General features: G+C 36.8%; 1 pseudogene; it reads left to right on the plus strand.

Moving 5' to 3' along the window:
* The first annotated feature begins 1,914 nt into the window (after positions 1-1,914).
* On the plus strand, positions 1,915-9,927 carry LOC122495975 (annotated as a pseudogene).
* Positions 9,928-11,641: the final 1,714 nt, after the last annotated feature.

Here is an 11,641-nt window from a genome sequence, read left to right on the forward strand (position 1 = left end):
AGATTCAGGACTTTCCAATGATCCTGGGTCCATAAAAAACACAGGCACTTAGGATCAAAGGGTGAGCAAAAAAGACAAATCTACTGCTTTCCTAGAGCTCACAGTCTGAAAGGAAAGAAGGGAAAAGGTTCTGTAAACTCTTGAACTCATGGTAACAAGTTTGTACAACCAAAGCTAACTGACAAGCTGGACAGTCCTATCTGGCGAGAGTAGGTAACCTGGATGTGGAATCTGTACTTCCTTAATCATACTTCTTTTCAAAATTCAGCTTAACCACATTGCCCTTTGATTCAGGCATTTGTCAACCATTCCGTTGGGGGTTAGCAATTTTTAGACCATGCTGTATTAGCATGTTGATCAGAAAAGTAATGAAACACATCATCTTCATCTTAAAACTTGATGCCAGGGACGCCTGGGTGGCGCAGTCGGTAAAGCGTCCGACTTCAGCCAGGTCACGATCTCGCAGTCCGTGAGTTCGAGCCCCGCGTCAGGCTCTGGGCTGATGGCTCGGAGCCTGGAGCCTGTTTCCGATTCTGTGTCTCCCTCTCTCTCTGCCCCTCCCCCGTTCATGCTCTGTCTCTCTCTGTCCCAAAAATAAATTAAAAACGTTGAAAAAAAAATTTAAAAAAAAACAAAACTTGATGCCAGGGGCTCAGTTGATGGCTCAGTCCGTTAAGCCTCTGCCTTTTGGTTTGGGCTCAGGTCATGATCTCAATTAGTGGGTTCGAGCCCTGCATCAGTCTCTATGCTGACAGCATGGAGCCTGCTTCGAATTCTCTCTCTCCCTCTCTCTCTGCCCCTCCCCGACTCATACTGTCTCTCTCAAAATAAATAAATAAACTTAAAAAAAAAACCCTCAATGCCAGTATAGTCACGTATTTCTCCAATCTAAGCAGTTCTGTCTTACCTTGGTGTGGGTACTGGAGATTAGAACAGAAATATCACTCCATGCTTTCCCACAATGCAGTCTGAATTTTGAGCCAATTTTATTTATGCTAAAGCAAAAAAGACAGACAACCTTTAAAAGTATAATCAATCCCTTTTTATATCAAAACAGTGACAAAAACTTGAAGATATACATATAAAAGCTCAACTTTTTGAAAAAAAAAAGAAAAGAAAAGTCTGGATACTCAAGCCATCATGACTACCGTAGAGTAACTTTACATGTGGAGGTAAAAGGTGTTTTTATTTTAAATAGTAATAATTTTGGAGATTCAGTCTTATGAATTCAATCTTATGCAATTGTGGTTGCATAATTTTATGCTTGTGGCCACAGATCACACTGACTGATGGTTATATTTCATAATACAAATAGTGAATTTTCTACTAATAACAAGCAGAGCATTTATAATTTGTCAAGTGCTTATTATGCATTAGAAACTTTGGATATTATTTTTAGTCTTTTATTATTTTGTCTATCTTAACAAAATAAACATCATGATAGTTTTTTTTTTTTTTTTAGTTGAAGTAATCCCAGAAATACAAGACATGGGGCTGGAATTTGCACACTGGACCTCAAAAGTTTCAAAATTGTGTTTTTGTATTTTCAAAAGGAGACTGAGTCTAAGTGAAGATGGTGTTGTTGAAATGGAAGCAGACATTTCATGCAATGGTTTTCACCTCATGTACGGCTGCCTTCTATATGGGCTCTTCAGAATGCTTAGTCAGCCTGTGTGATAGATTGCAAAAATGGCCCAAATTCTGCATCTCCCCTGATATCCATACCCTTTGCCATAGTTTTTGTTTTGTTTTGTTTTGTTTTGTTTTGTTTTGTTTTGTTTTTGTAGTGCCTTCTCACTGTGGGCAACGTAGCATACCCTGCTCCTTGACACTCAATCAAAAGTCTGATACAAGCTGAGACTTATAACAGGCTTGCTCTTGGGGCTTGCTTTCTCCTGTGCTTTTGCTCTCACCATGAGAACAGCTCCAGCTAGTGTGCTGGAGGATGGAAGACACCCAGAGCAGGCTGAGTCACCACAGTTACTGCAGCTGACAGCCAGCCAATCCCCAGATATGTCGATGAACCTTGTCAAGATCAGCAAAGCTGCCTGGTCGACCACCAACAGACCAAAGATATGTGAGCAATAAATTCAGTGTCCTGTGTCGCTGAGGTTTTGTGGTCATCTTTAATGCAGCATTATTGTGGCAATCAAGAACTAAAACATCTGAAGTCAACATAGGTGTAAGGAGGGTGATATCTTTAGAAATCATCAACATCATCATTTCTAGCTTTGGCTATTCACACACATGATTGTCTTAAATGTGTGTCTCCCAGAATCATAGCTTATATCCCTCTGAATTCTAGACTTGGATATCAAACCACCAAAAATCTGCATCTGGATGTCTTAGTGGACAACTCTGACTTAACATGTTTCAATCAAAACTCTTCCCTTTCCCTGACTCCCTGCAAAACCACTTTCCTCAGTTTTATACGTTTCAGTAAATGGGACTATCATTGATCTATTTAGTCAGGACAATACTAGTCACTTTTGACTCCATTTGTACACAATCTGTGTCCAAAACATCAGTAAGTTCTGTCTTTCAGATTAGATACTAAATTCAACACACCTCTATGCTGTCTTCTCTCACCTAAATGATTGCAATAGCATCTGAACTGGTATCTCGGCCTCTGCTGTAGCCTTGATACAATTAATTATCCTCACCACAAATAGATCAATCTTTTTGAAACTGTAAATTGGATCCCATTACTTTATGCTCAAAGCCCTTCATACTCAAAATTCAACGTCCTTAGTGTGGGTTATGAGACATTGCATGTTGTCTTCCCCAATCCCCATCTGTTTTCTTATCTCTACTTTCACATCACTTAACTCCCCTGCTTGCTTATTAGGTGCTAGGAGTCTGGCACTCTTGCTATACGTCAAGGGTATGCGTATCAAGCTTGTTCCCACTTCAGAGCATTTGCATTGCATTTCCTCTTCCTAGAATGAATTTCACTCAGGTATTTGCCTGACACACTCACTTACTTCAATTAAATCTCTGCTCTAATGCCTCTACTACAAAGAAGCATCCTCTGCTGACCTTAATTAAAATAGCAACCCGCTACCACATACATACATATATGTGTATGTGTATATGCATATATATTTTTTCTTTTTAAACTTCATACTTGTATCTCACTAGAATGTAAGCATCATGAAGTCAGAGATTTTGTCTTGCTCATGGCTGTAACTCCCAGCCCCAAAATAGTGCACCTTTCAATACGGTTAACAAATAATAACTGAATGAAAGAATGAATGAATGAATGAATGTGTAAATATTATAGAAATAGCCCCAGTAGCTGCTACTCCCCTCTCCGTAACAGATGCTAATGTTCATAAAGGCTCTGTATTTTGGTTAATTGTGATGGACTAGTCTAGCTCTTTTCTACCATAACAGAAACAATCCAAGGAATAAATCAAAAATAAAAATAAGATAAACAATTAACCCTAATGGCATCCAGGTTAACTGTATCTTCATGTTAGGGGCATCGGCGATTAGAGTACACTGTTACAGGGCATGAACCTACCTACATACAATAGGAGTTGCAGATTCAAAGCTGTGGTTCTGCAATGTTTGAGGTTTCCATGGGAACAACACAATTTCGTGTTCTGTTTAGAAGCTTAAAATATGTGGTGGCAAGCAAGCGCTGCTGTTAACATACCACGTGAGGGTGATTCAAAAGATGAAAGCCTATAAAAATTAATGATCAGAGAAAAATGTGGACTAGTAAATAAACAACCACATTATTAAAAACAGAGGAAATATAATTGGCCACATATGGTCACATTATAACAAGGCAAGAGTCATTGTACTCTTTAAGCCTCTTACATATTTACATCCATACCTTGATGACTCAACAGAGGGAGCAACTGATATGTCAACACCCTTACAGAAATGAAATCTTTATTTTATTAATACTTTCCATGACATCTAATTAGCTATTAAGAAAATGGCTTAACAGTGAGAACAGGTACCTAAAATAAAACCGTCCTAATGAATTACCACCATCACATTTGCTTAAAAGTAGAACAGGCTTTGGAAATAATAGACTCTAGGCTAGAGAGGTTTAGAAGCCAGGTAACAATTTAGATGAAATAAAATCACTGTGCATTTGAATTTCACTTAATTGCATCATCTTCTCAGAATTTTGAAAACAGAAAGAAACAAAGCTTAGTCTCTTTAGAGGTCGTTGTGTGATTTGAAAAAGAAAATGTTAATATATACAGCTACAAGAGATCTTTGTAAAAATTTTGTTTTCTGTAAGTTACCACAATTTTGAAGACTTCTGGTAAGGCTCAGAAATGATTCAGAGAACCATAAAAATGCTGTTAAAATTCTTCTCCTTGGCCAAAATGTTTACTGGCCCACAAAAGTTTTACAGTCTTTTCTCAGACTCATTAATATTTCAGAAATGAAATATCACTGATAGTGCAAGATGAAAAGATCTTTTCAAAAATTTTCTTGATGTCTGACTTATTGAAAAATAGATTTTCCTACCTTCTTTGGGTAAGTTGTGGTACATCTAGACAACGGAATATTATTCAGCCCACATGCACAAAAAGAAATGAGCCATCAAGACATTCGAAGACATGGAAGAAGCTTCAATGCATATTAGCAAGCGAAAGAAGCCAATCTGAAAAGACTAAATACTGTATGATTCCAACTATTTGACATTTTGGAAAAGGCAAAACTATGGACAGTAAAAGATCAGTGGTTGTCAGGGGCTGGAGGGAGGGATGAAGAGGCAGAAAAGAGAGGATTTTTAGGACCATGAAAATACTCTGTGATACCATAGTGATAGATACATGCCATTATACATTTGTCCAAACCCATGGAATGTATAACACCAAGAGTGAACCCTAACATAAACCACAGACTTTGAGTGACAATGATGCATTAGTGTAAGTTTATCAACTGTGACAAAACTACCTCTCTTGTGGGGGAGGTTGATAATGGGGGAGGCTATGCATTGGTGGGGACAGGGAGTATGTGGAAAATCTTTGTACCTTTCCCTCAATTTTGCCATGAACCTAAAACTTTTCTTTAGAAAGTCTAAAGTAAAAAAAGAAAAGTATGTATTCATCTTGTGCAGCACTGTCTCCCCAGTGCCTAACAGAAGGCTTGACAAATAGTGTTTAATAAATTGCTATTAAATGAACTAATGACTAATTTGTTAGATGGACTTGGTTTAAATCCAAACTCAACCACTTTCTGGATGGAGAAATATGAACAAATTATTCCTATAAACCTCAGTTTCCTCATTGAAAATCAGGATATAATAAAATCTAATTCACTGAATTTTTGTGAAGAGCAAGTCATGTACTATGTATGATGTGCTTTGTTAACTATAAGGTGATTCAGAAATATTAGAAACCATTATTATCATGTGTAAGGATCAAAGCATGTAAGATTTCCCCAGAGTGAAACCCAGTCTACCCTGCACCATATAAACTCCCCAAACATTTCCTAGCCTTTATCTCTCCATATTGCCAGATTGGCAGAGAAAATTTATTTCCAACAAGCTAAATGTGTTCTGAAATCCAGAAGGGCTCAACATGGACCATAAGATGACAAACTATAGTCTTTATGGTTGTATGTGAACATACTAGAGAATAAGTAAATGTGTGCATCCTATACCTGTTCAACCCAGCATTAAATTATACCATCCCACATTGGGACCTTTCTATGAATCTAGATTCACTTTACAGATTATAGCTCCTTAATTTATGCCTCAAGATATACCATATACTTCTCTTGTCTCCTCTGCCCTGCAAATATGGATGCCATGCTCTATCCACATGAAGTACTAGTGGATACAGAAGGGTATACAGTATGGACCATTTGGGATTATTTGTTGTAAGTCATATAAGTATTTGGTGCATTGGAAAAGCTATGGCCCTAAAAAAGTAAACATGGGTGTCCATTTCCCATATATATGCTCTTTAAAGTATGTAAAAGAATCATCCAGGTTTAAGTGAGTCTGGCTTTCAGCTAAACGTTGTGCCTGGCCCAGATGCCCAGAATGAGAGATATATTGCTGGAGGAGGTGTGATATTGGATCTCCACAAAAGATATATGTTAAAGATGGCATGATATTGCATCTCAACTGCTTTGAAGGTATGATCTATGTAAAACTATGAGGTACCTCCCTAGGAGGAAGTCTGTATAACAAAATCCACATCCCATTTTAAAAGATAGCATCAGACCCCCTTCACCCACTTTGTCCATCCTCTACCCCCCCTCCCTCTGGTGCTCATCAGTTTGTCTTCTGTGTTTATATGTCTGGTTTTGCTTTTGTTCGCTTGTTTATTCATTTGCTTTGTTTTTTAAATTCTACATATGAATGAAGTCACATGGTATTTGAGATATAGGCCTCTTGTTATGGTAAGAATTAAGTCACAGGAATAAAAAGCATAGCACAGAGAATATAGTCAGTGATATTGTAATATTGTGTGTAACTATACTTAAATTAAAAAATTAAAATAAAATAAAGAATTAGAGACCAGTATGAATGGGAATCCATGGGCCTACATCATAACGATTGGATTAAAAAGTGATTGTAGTGAGTTGAAAACTTTGTAACTTAATTTTAAAAACATGATTTTTAAATGATACTCATGAAAGGAAGAGCCATAAACCCCTATTTTAGGACATGAAGTGGCTGTTACAACACCTTACTTTAAAGATTGATAAGTAGGGGCGAAAAAAAAAGTTTCTACCTTCCATTCATGTAGGCATTCTGGGGTGGCCAAATAGTCTCAGTTAATCAGAAAATCTCTTCTTTCTAAAAACTAAAGGAAGAAAGAAAAGAAAAGAAAAGAAAAGAAAAGAAAAGAAAAGAAAAGAAAAGAAAAGAAAAGAAAAGAAAAGAAAAGAAAAAGCCAATTCATGGAAGGAATGGTAGAGCCAGAAAACCATCATTCTGTAACCCCTAAAGAAATGAGCATATGCAAGATTTATCAACTGGTCTAAAAAAAAATCAGGAGGTAAGGTTAAAGAAGACCCAGACATCTGTTTAGTTCCACTATAGCTACCCCATGGATTGCTTTCTAGACTCTAGACTCAAGGGGAAAGTAGAACAGTGAAATGGAGGGATCAGACTGTCATCATTCTCATCCTGAGATCAATCTTATTATCACTAATGATAATAATCATTATCAATCAGATGTTAAAGTAGTTCGAGATATAATGTAATATGCAAACTGCAACAACTAGGAAATATGCTAGTTGAAGTTGTTGAGTTTGAATCCATCAAGATTTAGGCCTAAGCTTACATTTCCCCGTCCATAGAAAATGTAGGGATGGAAGATTAAGCTGAGCACAAGGAAGCAACTAAATTTGTCCTGTACGGTAGCCTCTAGCCAATGTGGTAGCTACTTAAATTCTAATTTAAATGAAATTTTGGGGCGCCTGGGTGGCGCAGTCGGTTAAGCGTCCGACTTCAGCCAGGTCACAATCTCGCGGTCCGGGAGTTCGAGCCCCGCGTCAGGCTCTGGGCTGATGGCTCAGAGCCTGGAGCCTGTTTCTGATTCTGTGTCTCCCTCTCTCTCTGCCCCTCCCCCGTTCATGCTCTGTCTCTCTCTGTCCCAAAAATAAATAAACGTTGAAAAAAAATTTTTTAATTTAAATGAAATTTAAAATAAAAAACAAATTGCAAATTCAATTGCTTAGTCATGCTAGCTATATTTCAAGAGCTCAAGAGCCACATGTTGTTTGTCTATCTTATTGTTTAACATACATATGGAAAATTTCCATCGTGGCGGAAAATTTTATTGGACAGTTCTGAAAAAGCTAAATGAGAAGTTAAGACCTTCCATAGCTGGATCTACTCAATAAAACAGTTTCCTGAGGCTGAGAGAGGTGAGGAAACTGCAGAAGAAAAGTTTGAAGCTCCCGAGGCTGGTTCATGAGGTCTAAAGAAAGAAATCATCTCCATAACATCAAAGTGCAAGGCGAAGCAGCACCTACTGACATAGAGGCTGCAAGTTATTCAGAAGATCTAGCTAAGAGAATTAATTAAAGGAGTTACACTAAACAACAGATTCTCAGTGGAAATGAAACAGACTTCTACTGGAAGAAAATGCCATCTAGGACTCTCACAACTGGAAAGAAGAAGTCAGTGCTTGGCTTCAAAGCTTCAAAGGACAGGCTGACTTTCTTTTTAGGGGCTAATGCAACTGATGACTTTAAGTCAAAGCCTCTGCTCATTTACCATTCTGAAAATCCTAAAGCTCTTAAGAATTATGCTAAATCTACTCTGCCTGTGCTTTATAGATGGAACAACAAAGCCTACATGACAGCATATCTGTTTACAGCATGGTTTATTGAATACTTTAAGCCCACTGTTGAGACTTACTGCTCAGAAAAAATATTCCTTTCAAAATATGACTGCTCTATGACAATGCAACTGGTCATCCAAGAGCCCCTGATAGAAATGTACAATGAGATTAATGTTGTTTTTTATGCCTACTAACTAAACATTCTGTAGCCCATGGAGCAAGGAGTAATTCCAACTTTCAAATCTTATTACTTAATAAATACATTTTCTAAGATATAGTTGCCATATCTAATAATTCCTCTGATGGATATAGGCAAGGCAAATTGAAAATTTTCTGGAAAGGATTCACCATTCTAGATGCCATTAAGAACATCTATGATTCATTGAAAAAGGTCAATATCAACATTAACAGGAGTTTGAAAAGACTTGATTACAACCCTTGTGTGTGGCTTTGAGCGGTTCAAGGCTTCAATGGAGGAAGTAACTGTAGGTATGGTAGAAACAGCAAGACAACTAGAATTGGAAGTGGAGCCTGAAGATGTAACTGAATTGCCGCAATCTCATGTTAAAACTTTAACAGATGAGTTTTTTTTAACAGATGAGCAAAGAAATTAGCTTCTTGAGATGGAAACTACATCTGGTAAAGATGCTCTGAAGATTGTTAAAATGACAATAAAGGATTTAGAATATTGCATAAATTCAGTTGATAAAGCAGTGGCAGGTTTTGAGAGGATTGAGTCCAAGTTTCAGAGAAGTTCAACTGTGGTTAAAAATCTATCAAACACCATCACATGCTACAGAGAAATGGTTTGTGAAAGGAAGAGTCAATTGACGCAGCAAACTTTATTGTAGTAGTATTTTAAGAAATTGCCACAGACACCCCAACCTTCAGCAACCCTGATCAGTCAGCAGCCAACACCATCAAGGCAAGACCTTCCATTAGCAAACAGATTATGACTCACTGAAAGCTTAGATGGACAGCACTTTTTAGCAATGAAGTATTGTAACTAAGTAATTAGGTATGTATATTGTTTTTGCACACTTGATAGACTACGGTATATCTAACCATAACTTTTATATGTGCTAGGAAACCCAAAAATAATCATTTGAATTGCTTCATTGCAATATTTGCTTTATTGAAGTGGTCTGGAACTGAACATGCGATATCTCCGAGCTGTGCCTATATAGTTTTTAACATCTTAGTTTCATGTCTTTCGGCAGTTTGGAAAAATATCTCAGACATTATCCCTTCAAATATGGATTTTCTGTGATTCTCTGGAGGTACTTTGTACCTCCAAGTGTACCTATATCAAATCTTTTTATGTATTCCACATGTCTGTTAAGCTCTTTTCTGTACTTTCCATTAGTTACTAATTCTCTTTATCTGTGCCTATCTCCTATTAAACTCATCCGCTGAGGGGTTAATTTCAATTATTGGGCTTTCTTAATTCTATAATTTCTATTTATTTATTTTGTTTATAGAATCTAATTCTTTGTCAAAATTCTCCATCTTGTCACTAATTCCCTGAATCATAGTTAGAAAAAAAAAAAACACCTCTATGTTAGAAAACTCCATTTACCATATATCCTGTGAGTTGTTCTTATTATCTGATTTGTACCTTATATTTTTGTCAAGTTGTATCTTCCAATATTACTGTTATAAAAACTGACTCCTAGGGGTGCCTGGGTGGCTCAGTAGGGTGAGCCTCTGACTCTCGGTTTCAGCTCAGGTCATGATCTCACAGTTTGTGAGTTCGAGCCCCACGCAGGGCTCTGTGCTGATGTCACAGAGTCTGCTTGGGATTATCTCTATCCCTCTCTCTCTGTCGCTTACTCATTCTCTCTCTCTCAAAATAAGTAAGTAAAAACTTAAAAAAAACTGAATCCTAAATTTTATGTATAAAATTGGTGGTCCAGAACTGGCTGAACACATTTGAATATATATTTAAGAATATTTTACTTGCGATATGCCATTACGTTGAACTCCAATTTTAGAGGAAATCATGGAAAGCCAAAAATATGTATTATATTCATTGTTAATACAAGGAATGATAAAATTAAATATATCTGTAAGTTCACATATACTAGGCCATAATAATACCACTTTAATGTTTACAAAAAACTTTTATATGTACAGTTTATTTTTTGAATAATTTTAGTAAAACATAATAATTTACATTTTAAAAACAAGAAAATGGAGTCCCAGAAAGAGTAAACAAATCTTCCAACATCATACATTTGCCTAATAAGGAGCATGACTAGTATTCCAATTCGGTTTTCTAGGTCCAACTCCTGAGTTCTTTCTATTGTATGACATTTACCATTGCCTTCCTTATTTGAGAATAGATAAAATGAAGAAAAGCACTGAAGTTGTCCTCCTTCTTTGGTTTGTATTCATTGGATTGATTTTGGTTTGAAATTCTCCTTCAAGATCAAAAGCATGCAAATATCATACTGAAGGAAGCAACAAGTGCTTTCTCCCTCATATCCTTTTCTAGGATTATTATGGATTATTGTAATTAACATCTGAATTTAACTGAACTTATGATCTTCACTGTAGGAAAATTGTTGGTGGTTCATTATACATAAGGGACATTCTTACCAGAAGAGTCTAGAATTCAAATGGCTCTAGAGAAGACCATATAATGTATTTAACAGACTCCATATTATCCCCTGGCATATACTTTCTTCCTGTTTCTTTGCTGAGTTTCTTCTGTGTATATCCTTCCATCATTGTCTTTCAGCAAATTTCTTTAGCCTAAAACATTCTGTCTTCTATAAAGACTTTAAAAAAGTCAGCTATTATTTTTGCCCAGCGACTATCTAATCCACCTTCTACCAATAATAACATCTGATTTTCCTTTGGGCAACCATTTGTTCTCACCCACAATTCATGTGACTCTAGTGGGCCAATCCAATCCCTCTTTCTAGTCCCAGGAATTGTCACAAGAACTAGATGTGGCCAATCAGAGCTTTTCTCACCCCCACCCCACCATGCTGACTGATAGAAGACTGTAAGACTGGATGTGTAATTCAATTAAGGCAATCAATATAAAGGCTAGGACTTTTTTCTGGAATTATGAGCCATAAAATCCCCATCTCTGATAGACTTATTACATAGGTAAGGTATATACCTAAGGATGGAGCTGGTATAAAGGAAAGAATAACTGAGAGATGCAACTGTGAATGACATCATGCAGAGTTCTTGTATTCGGCTGTGCCTGAAGTTGCTGATCTACCTCTGAAGCTTATATGAGTCCTTCACTCCATTAATATTTAAGCCAATTTAACCTAAGTATGTCAAATTCCACTTGACCTTGTATTCCCTCTGTTGTGTTCTTCATGGAACAACATATTTATATT

This window comes from Prionailurus bengalensis, chromosome F2 (genome assembly GCF_016509475.1).
Source record: "Prionailurus bengalensis isolate Pbe53 chromosome F2, Fcat_Pben_1.1_paternal_pri, whole genome shotgun sequence".
Classification (NCBI taxonomy): domain Eukaryota; kingdom Metazoa; phylum Chordata; class Mammalia; order Carnivora; family Felidae; genus Prionailurus; species Prionailurus bengalensis.